Source organism: Syngnathus typhle, linkage group LG3 (genome assembly GCF_033458585.1).
Source record: "Syngnathus typhle isolate RoL2023-S1 ecotype Sweden linkage group LG3, RoL_Styp_1.0, whole genome shotgun sequence".
Lineage (NCBI taxonomy): Eukaryota > Metazoa > Chordata > Actinopteri > Syngnathiformes > Syngnathidae > Syngnathus > Syngnathus typhle.
This window is the reverse complement of record NC_083740.1, coordinates 14905613-14918520: the sequence shown is the minus strand read 5'-3', so window position 1 is coordinate 14918520 and position 12908 is coordinate 14905613.

Here is a 12908-nt window from a genome sequence, read left to right as displayed (position 1 = left end):
CTCTCTCTACTGGCTCATCATCAAACAGCGCATCATTTTCAAGATGCTCCTCCTCATCTTCAAAGCCCTTCACCACCTGGCCCCCCCTTACCTATCCGACCTCCTCGTCCGCTATCGCCCCACCCGTCCCCACCGATCCTCCATTACTTCACACCTGACAGTCCCAAAATCCAAACTTAAATCCTTTGATGACAGAGCCTTCTCCCGCACAGCACCCCGACTCTTGAACTCTCTCCCCCAATCTGTCTGCGACTCACCCTCACTCCCCATATTCAAGTCCCGTCTGAAAACATACGTCCTCTCAAGCCTATGACCATCTCTACCCATAAGCCATTTCCTGTTTCTAACTTTATACTAATGTCTCACCCTCGTCCCCCTCCGTAGGTCCACACCTTGTTTCTCTGTAAGCGTCTTTGGGTCCTTGAAAAGCGCTATATAATTGAGTGAATTATTATTATTATTGTCGCAGACTTGGCTGTTTCCCTTGGCTTTGTAGAGGTGGATGATTGAGGCATCTTTGAAGTCGTGTGGCACTGTCCCGTGCTGTCAGATGAGCTGAAACAGCTGGTGAAGGTTCTCGACCAGTGCCGCACCACCCTCCTTGTAGATTTCAGCTGGGATTGAGTCAGAACTAGGTGCTTTGCCCCTGGAAAGTAGTTGGACTGCTTTCTGAATCTCATCCAAGGTAGGCGGGGCATCCAGGGTCTTTTCAACAGGCACTTGGGGTAGCCTGTCGGTGGCATCATCGTTGATGGTGGAAGGCCTGTTCAGGACGCTGTGGAAGTGTTTCGCTCATCTCTCCAAAATCTTCCCCGTCTGTGATTGTTACAGTTGACAAGTTATTTTGATCGTATGATTATGTTGGAATGTAGACTATGATTAACCAGTTGCTGAGGACACACCCAAACTTGTTCATCGTAAACATCGTAAAACAAAGTGCTAAGACGCCCTGCACTGATTGACCAGCTGCCGAGGAGAACACCAAACTTGTTCACTCTCACCTCCACCCTGTTTTCTCTCAATAAATACTAACTTGCAAGAGGTGAAAGGCAGACTGTTTTCAAGCATCTCTTTACCACACAGGGTGCTGATGGCTTTCTCCGCTTGCAGGCGTAAAATGGCCAAACTGTCTCACGTGTGGTTCTTGCAAAGAAGTTAGAGTGAGGAACACTCTAACAGTGATAATGGTTGACCATCAGCACTGAAGACAGGAGCCAGTAGTTCTGAGGTTGAAGGGCCATAGACTTTCTTCAAGCTGTCGTAACTGAACTCGTCTGCTTTGCTGCTCAGCCAGGAATCCTGCATCTGGGGCAACTTCACTTGAGTGGTGCTCCGTACTCACCTCAGAGTCAGCAGCGGCGTTGTTTATAAGTGACAAAGGACGAAGATTTCGATGGATTTAATGATTTGGAGTGACACGGATGGTTTGATAAACTTTTTATTTATGCTATAGTTATTTGAATAACTCATAATATGTTACGTCAGGCACGTTCTCAGTTCCTCATTTGTGTTTATGTAACATTAGCATACTGTATCGTTTAGCCGGTTGTTGTCTATGTCTGTTCTTGGTGTTATTTTGTCAAATAAAGTTCCCCCAAAAATGCGACTTGTACTCCGATGCGACTTATTTATGTTTTTTTTTTCTTCTTTATTATGCATTTTTTGGCTGGTGCGACGTATACTCCAGAGCGACTTATCGGCCGGAAAATACGGTAAATGAATATCCTATCAGTCTTGATAGAAGACACAATGTTTATGACAAGGCACACCCAACAAAGCCACCATACCCAATAATCCACTGGCTGCTCATTCAAAACACAAGTTGACGTTCCTATCTGGGGTTACACCTCTTTCTAGAGCCCTCCTTTCTAACACCACACCCCTGTCAGACTCCATTGCAACTCACAGTGCATCAGGCAGTGCAAGAACTATAAGTGCACTTCATTTTCCATTAACCAATCCTATGTAGTGAAATTAATAAATAAATAAGACATGATACCAACACCACAAAAAAATCTGCAAAACACTGAGGCACAAAAGGTGAACCGCAATATATCGAAGGGAAACTGTACTGTATGATTAGTTTTAGATAGATGTTTACTTTTATTTTCAACGTTTTGAAATGATCAGCAAATTGCAAATTGCCATTCCCTTGTCAGAATAATGTGGGGATGTGTACAGACCCTTTTGCGTCAGTTATTTAACTGTGATTATTTTCCCCTTGGTACACAACAGCCCTAATATTCAAAATTTGTGTTCCATTCACTCTTTTTTGTGTGTAAGAACCTTTGCTCTCAGATGTTTTCAAATAAAACACAAGGCTTTCTACTCTTTCTGTCAACTCATAATTCAGTTTCCAGATGGAGTCACTTAGAAACAAGTGCACTTTGAGTGCCCTCACTTGGTTGTGAGGAAATGTTGAGTTCAAAAGTTCAGAGCGCGAGAGCGAGAGAGAGAGAGAGAGAGAGAGAGAGAGAGAGAGAGAGAGAGAGAGAGAGAGAGAGAGAGAGAGAGAGAGAGAGAGCAAGCCAAAAGTATTGGCACCCCAGCAATTCTGAGAGAGAGAGAGAGAGAGGCTGCTGACACCATCCTGCTCCACAAAAAGGCTGAGGGGATTATTTCTCCCTCGTGCCGTGAGACAAGATCAAGTGGATGATCACGGATTTGATCATGGGCTATTGTTTGACATGTTTAACATGATTGATGTTTATTTTTTGTTTATTTAATTATATATTACTGGTGCATGCCAATTTCATAATAATCTGTTATCCTTTCTTCTATGTGCACACTCTTGGGTTTGAATACTGCTGGACACTGAACATCCACCTGGGATCAATAAAATATCTGTCCATCTGTTTGTCCGTCTGTCCGCCCGGTGCACAAAGCAGGCTGGCAAGCCGGTTGATGAGCGTTCATCGTCGAGGCAGACAAGAACAAGGCAAGTTCGTCGTCGGGGACAGACGAGGTCAGATCTAACAGAGAAAGCAAAAAAGGCAGGAAGCAAGCAAGCAGGCATACTGCTACACAGCAGATCAGGCAAACAGGAGTCAGGAAACAGAGCAGGAACAGGTGGCAGGTGTACATGTGTCAAAGCAGATGAACCAGCCAGGAGTGATGGGAGTGCACGGTTTCAATAGGAGAGCCAGGAGCAGGTGTGGTATTGAACAGGTGTCAGGCAATGAGTGCTGATTATTTGCAGGCGGAAGAAAGGGGCTGACCGGGGAGCAGAAATAACAGTGAGAGGAGATTGTGGAAAAATGGAGCTGACCATGATGCTGATCATATGGACAGGCTGTTTGTTGAGGACCTCTAATGCTGGGCTTTAAGGTGACTGACCACTACAGGGCTTCTGTCAGAAAGCACGTTGGACATCAGGGAAGATTTTCTTGCTTTGATTTGAAATGATGCGCTCCAGTACAATGCCGTGCAGTTATGCAGTGGAGTTGAACATGTATTTAGGCAAGAAAACAAGCCATCTATTTAGCAAGTGAGCAGCCGGCAGCAAGCACAAGTACAAGAGTAAGCATAAGCAGTTTCTGAAATATAAAGAAATAAGGACAAATTCAAAACCATGTAAATATAACTCAGACACTGTAAATAAACACTTCTCGGTAATAAATTGCCTCTATTGACCGCAGATGAGGTTATATTCACATTGATGTCTTAAACTGTCGGTGAATAACACACACGTTAACTGTACAGGCTAACGAGCAAGCGAAACGATGCTAATTCGCGAAACAGACCTCGAAAGAATGAAAACAAACATTTGGAGAAACAGAACATTGTCCTAAAGGGTAGATACATATGATCGTTATTTCCTTTTGTTAGGAGACTTTTCAACTGAAACTGTCAGGGTCCGGGGTGGTGTACCTGCTTTTTTCCACAGGGAGCAACCGTGAGCAGAGTGGCAGAGTGGCAGAGGCCAAGAGAAGTTCTCACAGGCACCAATCCTCATCCATCCGTATCCCTGCAAGCAGTCGACGCTTCTGACACAGGAGAGGGAGCTATCTTGTCGCAACGCTCGGACACTGACGGAAAGCTTCACCCCTGTGCATTCTTCTCCCGACGTTTAACTCCAGCAGAGAGAAACTACGACATAGGGGACCGAGAGCTTATGGCCATCAAGCTTGCGCTGGAGGAGTGGCGCCATTGGTTAGAGGGCACCGAACAACCCATATTAGTTTGGCCAGACCATAAAAATCTGTCGTATCTGCAGTCCGTCAAACGCCTGAATTCTCGACAGTCTCTTTGGTCCTTGTTTTTCTCTCGTTTTAATTTGTCCGTTTCTTATCCCCCAGGCTCCCAGAACACCAAACCAGACGCCTTGTCCCGATGGCGGCGCGTGCATACGCAGCGACCTCTCTCTGTCCCGCCCGAACGGTGTTTTGTTCGTCTAATGAGTGTTTGTCCGGCAGTTTTATGTGTTCGGACTGCTACGTCCTGAAGCGTTGCCGGACTCGTCTGCTATTCCTCCCCCGGTTGGGAAGCGTCGAAAGCGGTGTGTAAGGAGGCTGAAGAGGGGCAAGCGTGGGGGCGTCCAGGCCAGGCTGGCGGCCAACCCAACCCGCCCGGCCGTGCCTTCCATTCTTCTGGCGAATGTTCGATCACTGGACAACAAAATGGATTACATTCGCTTGCTGAGATCTACAAACCGGACAGTGCGTGACTGCTGTGTGTCGTACCTGTGCCGAAGAAACCTGCTCCATCCTGCTTCAATGACTACCGCCCCGTGGCACTTACGCCCATCATCATGAAGTGCTTTGAGCGGCTTGTCATGGAGCACATCCGATCCGTTCTCCCCCCCCACCATTGACCGCTTCCAGTTTGCGTACCGAGCCAAACGGTCCTCTGAGGATGCCATCTGCTCTGCCCTCCACTCGGCCCTCACCCACCTGGAGAGAAGGGACTCGTATGTGAGATTGCGGTTTGTGGACTTCAGTTCTGCCTTCAACACCATTGTGCCACAATGTCTCATCAGCAAACTTGACAAGCTGGGCCTCAGTACCTACCTCTGCAACTGGCTACTGGACTTCCTCTGTCAGAGGCCACATGTGGTACGTGTTGGCGACAAAATCTCCGCCAGCATCACGCTGAGCACAGGGGCCCCCCAAGGCTGCGTGCTCAGTCAGCTGCTCTTCACCCTCCTGACGCATGACTGCACTGCAACCTACAGCAACAACCGCATAGTGAAGTTTGCTGACGACACGACTCTGGTGGGTCTCATCACCAAGGGAGACGAGACTCAATACAGGCTGGAGGTTGACCTTCTGACCACGTGGTGCAGGGACAACAACCTCCTGCTGAACGTCGACAAGACCAAGGAGATTGTTGTTGACTTCCGGAAGGGTCACACCCAACACCTGCCGCTGACCATCGACGGTGCTGTGGTGGAGAGAGTGAGCAGCAGCAGGTTCCTGGGGGTGCACATCAGTGAGGATCTCTCCTGGTCCACCAACACCGCATCACTGGCGAAGAAGGCCCAGCGCCGCCTGTACTTCCTGCGGAAACTCAGGCGAGCGAGCGCTCCTCCGGCCGTCATGACTACATTTTACGGCGGCACCATTGAGAGCGTCCTCTTCAGCTGTATTGCTGTTTGGGGTGGCAGCTGCACTGACTACAACTTGAAGGCCCTGCAGTGCATAGTGAACACGGCTGGTAAGATTATTGGTGCTTCGCTCCCCTCCTTGAAAGACATTTACACCTCCCATCTCACCCGCAAGGCGACCACGATTGTGAGTGATGTGAGTCACCCCGCTCACTCTTTGTTTGCTCTTCTGCCCTCTGGGAAGAGGTACAGGAGCCTGCGCTCCCGCACCACCAGACTCACCAACAGCTTCATACTCCAGGCTGTTAGGATCCTGAACTCGGTCCCCCTTTCTGCGTAGCGTCCTGTACTTTGCGCTATGCTTACTGTCTGCTGTATGCATACTGGCTCAGTTTTGCTCCTCTTATTTATTGGGTTATTTGTTTATTATTTATTCATCACTCATATTATTTATTTATTATTTATTGTTTGTGCCTTCTTGTTTTTATTTTGTGTCGTCTACTTGTATGTCTATCGTGTACTATGTCTCGTCACCGTGGGATAGAGGAAACGGAATTTCGGTTTCTTTGTGTGTCTTGACATATGAAGGGATTGACAATAAAGCACACTTTGATTTTGACAATTCGCTCCCGGCGTGTCAGTGGAGAAACCAGCTCCCATCCTTCCCCCTAGTTGCACCGTAGGCTCCCTCTCCTGGGACATCGAAGGACTCGCGGCTCAGGCTCAGCTTCAGGAACCCGATCCACGCACAGGCCCGCACGGGGAGACCTATGTTCCTTCCACAGTCCGCTCCCGCCTCATTCACTGGTTTCACTCTGCTAAATTCACGGCCCATCTCTGTACCAGTCGCACCATTGCGCTGATCACAAGACGCTTCTGGTGGCCATCCATAAGGACGTCAGGGAATACGTTCTTGGCTGTCCCGTCTGTGCTCGCAATAAGTCCTTCCATAGACCCCCCACTGGACTTCTACAGCCTCTCGCCATACCCAAACGTCCCTGGTCACATATTGCGTTGGATTTTTGTGACGGGCCTGCCCATATCACAGGGAATGACCACCATCCTCACCATCGTTGACCGCTTCTCCAAGTCTTGTTATCTTGTACTGCTCAAGAAGCTCCCCTCTGCATTCCAGACTGCTCAACTTCTCGTCAAGCACGTATTCCGTCTCCATGGCATTCCACAGGAGATCCTGTCCGATCGTGGTCCACAGTTCATTTCCCAGGTGTGGAAACAATTCTGCTCGGCCCTGGATGCGAAGGTCTCCCTAACGTCGGGCTACCATTCCCGGACCAACGGGAAAACCTAGCGCATGAACCAGGAGCTCGATGCCGTGCTCCGATGCCTAACCTCCGATAACCTGGCGGAGTGGAACAAGTATCTTGCATGGGTGGAGTATGCACACAATTCCCTGGTCTCCGGTGCCACAGGTCTCTCTCCATTTGAAGTCTCATTAGGTTATCAACCGCTGCTGTTCCCAGCCGACAAGAAGGAGATTGCGGTCACGTCAGTTCGTCACCGTATACGGCGCTGCAAGAACGTTTGGTCCAACGGCGTCAAGCCAAGGGCCTTCCATCGAGCAGAACCGCAGGTATGCCGAACGGCGACGCACGCCTGCCCCACTTTATTCCCCAGGTCAGAAGGTCTGGCTTTCCTCTCAGGATGTCCCCCTCAAGTCCGTGTCACGGAAACTGGCCCCCCGCTTCATCGGGCCGTATGAGATCCTGGCGGTAATTAGTCCCTCAGCGGTCCGTCTCCGTCTTCCTCCGAGCCTCCGGGTCCATCCCACCTTCCACGTCTCATAGATTAAGCCAGTCGAGTCCAGTGCGCTTCTCCCTCCGGCCGAGCCCCGCCTCCTGCCCGGGATCTTGGTGGAGACCCAGTCTACCCGGTCCGACGGATCGTGGACACCCGTAGGCGGGGGCGTGGGTGGCAGTACCTCGTCGACTGGGAGGGCTACGGACCCGAGGACCGCTCGTGGGTGCCCCATTCCTACATCCGTGATCCAAACCTCATCTCGGACTGCTGGTCATCGCTCCCGTCTTCCTCTTCTGGGCCCCTGGGGAGCGGCCATTGAGGGGGGGTGGTGTCAGGGTCCGGGGTGGTGCACCTCTTTTTTTCCACAGGGAGCAACCGTGAGCAGAGTGGCAGAGTGGCAGAGGTCCCAGGTGCGGCTCATCAGGCTCGTTAGAGGACGGCTCTTAAGGAGCACGCTGTCAACCACTCGTCGCCGGAGTGTCCTACCTGTTGTGATCACCTCCACAGTTGTGCCTTAAGCTCCTCGAAACCCTCTTGCTCATCGACGCCACCTTCTCTTTATCCTCCGGTCTGCAGTAAGATCCCCGCCACAGCCACGTCAAATCCTCTGACCAATACTTGTGTGTTTTGCTCGCAGATTCCCCCCACGGCTCACCGCCAAGATCCACCCCGTCTGGCTGAACTCCACACGCTCCGCCGTTGCCGCTCCCGCTCCTTGCTCCTGGCTCAGATCCTCCCCCCCGCTCAGCCTCCACCGCATCTCCTCTAATAAACACTCATCACTCATTCTGAACTTCTGAGTTGGTTTCCTGCATGTGGGCCATATCAATAGCCAAAACGATGACAGAAACGAACAAGTACTCAAACGTGAAAACAGGAAGAGGTCTCGCGTAAAAGCACAGCTGAATAACATAACGAAGAATTCTTAACACTGTTCCTTAGGTTTTGCTACTTTTCTTCACATTTCGCTGCATCTCCTTGTACTCAATTTACTTCTTTGACTATCCCACTTCTATTTTGACAACTTTTTCTCCATATCAGGGGTGGCCAACCAGTCAGAGACTAAGAGCCACATTTTTTTACTGTGTACCGCAAAGAGCCACATACCATCCCCCCCCCCCCCCCCGAAGCAAACACGCAGCGTTTGACGTCCCATTACAGCCCCCCCCCCCCGAAGCGATGCGAACACGCAAAGCGATCGTAAAGGAGCCGCATCAAACCTGGCAAAGAGCCGCATGCGGCTCGCGAGCCGAACGTAAAGGAGCCGCATGAAACCCGGCAAAGAGCCGCGGGTTGGCCACCCCTGTTCCATATGATTTCCTGGTCATCTTCATTCCACCACCAAATCTCCTTGTCTTCCTTCTGCTGTCCAGGTGTCACACCCAGTACCTTTCTAGCTGTGTTCCTTACCACATCTGCAGTACAGTATCAGTTGTTCAAATTTGCTTCTCCACCATCCACTTCTTCCCTCACCTTCTCATTTAATTTCAAACTGACTCCTTCAGCTTCCACCATCTGATCCTATGTTGAGCTCTGACTCTCTTCTTCTTCACCTCTTATGTCAATCTACAAACCACCATCCTATGTTTTCTAGCTACACTCTGACCTGCCACCACCTTACAGTCTCCAGGTTCTTTCAAGTTGCATCTCTTACAAAGTATGTCGTCCACCTGTGTGGACCTTCCTCCACTCTTATAGGTTGCCCTGTACTCTTATAGGTTGCCCTGTGTTCTTTTTGTTCATTGTATCTTTGCCCAACACTGGTAAAGGACTTGGACCAGACTCGGTTTCACTCAGTTTATTGTTAAAAATAGTTGATGAGGTAGTAGAAATAGTAAGTGAAAACCTTAAACAGATATAAACCAAACAAATAAATATACAATTCTTAAACCAAATTAGCTTATTTTTTACTGGGCAGTAATTCTAATATTTTAAACATTTAACTTAAGTCCATTTAAATTATTTATGCTATTAAAACACTTTCTTTTTAGAAATAATTTGAACCAATTAGCTTTGACTATTTTAGTGCATATAATACATGTTTAAATTAATCTTAAACTTATTTTTTATCTTTTAAGACAAAATATAGATTTTAACATTTATTATATTTTTATAATACAGGATTATATTTTAACATCCAAATTAGATTTTGCAATGCACACGTGATCTTTTATCCCAAATACACATTGAATATTACCGTATTGGCCCAAATATAAGACGAGGTTTTTTGCATTGAAATAAGACTGAAAAAGTGGGGGTCGTCTTATATTCGGGGTCGAGACATTATACCCATTTTCACTTGTGCGCAGCGGTAAGTTAAAGGTTGCTGGTATCGGCTGAGTATGTTGCTGTGATTGTGTGCATCTTTGACACAAAGTGAGTCTATACTAGTCATTGTTACTACTGTCCACTGTTGTGCCGTTTCTCCGATCGCGGTTTGCTTCGTGTGCGCGCCGTTTGATTGACAGCTCCGGCGTGCTCCTTTAAGTTTGCCTCGCATCGTACGAGTGGCCGTTATCCAGCGGCACAGCGACTAATGGTCGCCAGCAAATGTATTTTGTTGTCTCGATCGATGACTTATGCGAGATGTGTGTTTCCGAGAGTATTTTATTTATGGTTATTTATTATTATTTTTTGCCAATAATTCAATAAAGCAATCAAAACTGAACCACATCTTCCCTCCTGTGTTCTGACCGACACCCGGGGGCGAAAGGAGCATAACCATCCGAGCCAACCCCCTATACAGTCTTCAGGCTCCCTAACAATGGCAGTAGCAGTTGCATTATTTTGTTGCGATGTTTTTCCTAATTCAGATTTGTTTCAAGACTACAGTTAGACTTCACTTTAATGGTTAATGCAGTTATTGAAATGTTGTTGTTTTATCACAGTAGATTGGTTTATTTACATTTCAAAAACCAGAAGCCATTTATTTCCAAATGTGATTGCACTTTAGTTTACATATTTAAATGTTCAGATATTAAGATGTGATGGACAGTTTTTGCATGATTTGAATGAGGCAAAATAACATGCTTTCTCTCTCGAATATGTTGTTATAATCATTTTTTCAGATGTAATTATTTTCTGTATAAAAATTAAATTTGGTGTTTAAAAAGTATTTTTTCAAACTTGAGTTTTGAAAAAGAGGGGGTCGTCTTATAATCGGGGCCGTCTTATAATCGGGCCAATATGGTACATGCAATGCACACATTATTTTTTAACCCAACATGAAAACTAGAAAACAAAATCAGCCTGTAAAGAGCTCATAGTGAGCCCATTAGTCTATCACAGGGGTCACGACACACCTGATTCAAATGATCAGCTCTATTAAGGCTGATAATGATCCTGATGATTTGAATCAGGTGTATTGCAGTGGGGACGTATCTAAAACAGGCTGGATTGGCGCCCTTGAGAACCAAACTTGGTGACCCCTGGTCTATCGAGTCCAAAAGTGATCGCTGAAAACCAGCAACTTTCCATCCTCTCAGCTCCAATGTGCTTGATAAAATGAGGTGCACCAAACAGCTCATCTACATCATGATACAACAACTTGAACCCACAGGATTCTATTTTTACTTCCCTTCCACTTGGTCTCTTTCACACATAATACTGTATGTCTTTCTACCTTTCTTCTGTCCAAGTCAGCCAGCTCTCTCCTTTTACTAAGCAGGACAACCGAATGCAACACAGGCTCTTTAGTTTAAAGGAGAAAGAAAAAAAAACCTTATTGTTCTCCTCTTCTCCCACTGTCTGTGGACACCTTCACCTCCTCTTCTTCTTCGGCCAGCAATAGCCCAATTTCCACCGGCACCCTGTTGGGCAACAGCACTGGCGGCAGACATTGTTAAGCCGGGTCATGTCTAATCCGGGATGGTAATTTGTTTTTTATTTTGTATGTTTTGGTTGGCTTGTTTTATGTCGGGTGCCCTTCGTGACACAATCCTCCTCATTTATCCCCGGGCTTGTGACCGGCACTCCGAATGTACTGGCTACAAACCCCATGTGGTGCTTAAGGAATAAAACTTTCACAATGTAAATATGTCACTAAGATGGTTAAAATAAAACTAATGCTGTACACTGTGTAATACATTTAGCAATATGCTTATGTTTAACACAATTCGAAGGAATATTTTTTCACTTTTTGAAATTTGTAAGACAAGTTACAGTGATTACTCACTATTTCGCGGCCTCGGCAGTTTTTAAGAATTTTAAATATTGCGGATATTCTGGAGCATTGCGGCTTTTTGCGTCATCACGTATAGCGCGGTGCTTTTTCTGGCCATATTACTTTACAGCATACTATTACCGGTAGAAGAGACGAGACCAATGGGAACATATTGATCTGTATCGTTGCCGCTGATTGGCTCAGAACTGTAAGTGCAGTTCTACCACGCTTTATCTCAGCCTCCCGTAGTCACCCTTTGTATGCAGCAGGGCTGTGGACTCGGTCAGATTTTTGCACCGAGTCCGAGTCCGGCCTCTTGACCATGAGTCCGAGTCCGGCTGTCCATTTTTTCTGTTAATTCATGTGACTGCTTAGTCTTTATTCAAGGCTAATTTAGATCAAAATCTAAATAATTACAACAATTTTGTGATGGCTTTGTCTTTATTAAACATATAAACGAATACAATAAACAGATACTTTCACGTTTTAATCATTAATTACACCATTATAGCTCAGACATTTATCTAAACACAAATAATTAGTGACGACCCCACAACTATCGAAACACATCAATGATATAAGCTGGGTGACATAATCGTCCTTGACATTGGTACATAATGTAAACATTAGCCTAAGTGCAACTCAACGTGGCCGCATTGATCATAACTTACGCTCCGTTTCCCCCCCAAATCTAGAGGCAAAACATTGTTCTCTCGCTGCTCCAGGGTTCTTCCATCTTGGCTGCGCGTGGGGCATTGTGGGTCTTGTACATGCACGCACGCAGGCAGGCAGGCGCGGGCGCGCACCCAACAATTAAATTTGTCTTCAGAACAAGCAAGCAGGGCTGTGGACAGTATTCCTACGCGCATTCTCAGCAGCATGATGAAAATAAAATTCAATAACGTCACTGAGGCATATTTTAACGAACTCCACTTCATTGTATGGCTTTTTAGCCCGTGCAATGTTCCAAGCCAGTTGAAACAATGCAAGTGTGACAGTCTCTGAGTGCTACTGTATCTATTTTTCTGCCTGACTTTTCAAAGTCTCCAAACTTGTGCTTGCGAAATTCAGTCCCTTTTGCAAAGTCCTTATCAATATTGGCATGAAGTGAGCTGAAGTGGCGCTGACCATTTGAAGCTTTTAAATGCGCCAATGACGTCCGACATATCAGGCAGAATAGCTTGCCATAGCGTTCAACAAAAAACAACTTTAACTCTGTTAAAAACGTCCTGTGTTCATCGTCATATATTCGTTTAGCTGTGCATTTTTTCCTTGCCATTTTGGCAAGCGTCTTGTCAGCTTTTCTGGACCTAATGGGCCCCCGTAGTCACAGTCGCCATTCATTAAAAAGCCAGCAAAACCAATTGCTCTGTTTGTCCCTCCTCCTTTGCGGGATTTCCCCTCACGCGCATGTGCGTTTGACCAAAAACCATATTGAACTCA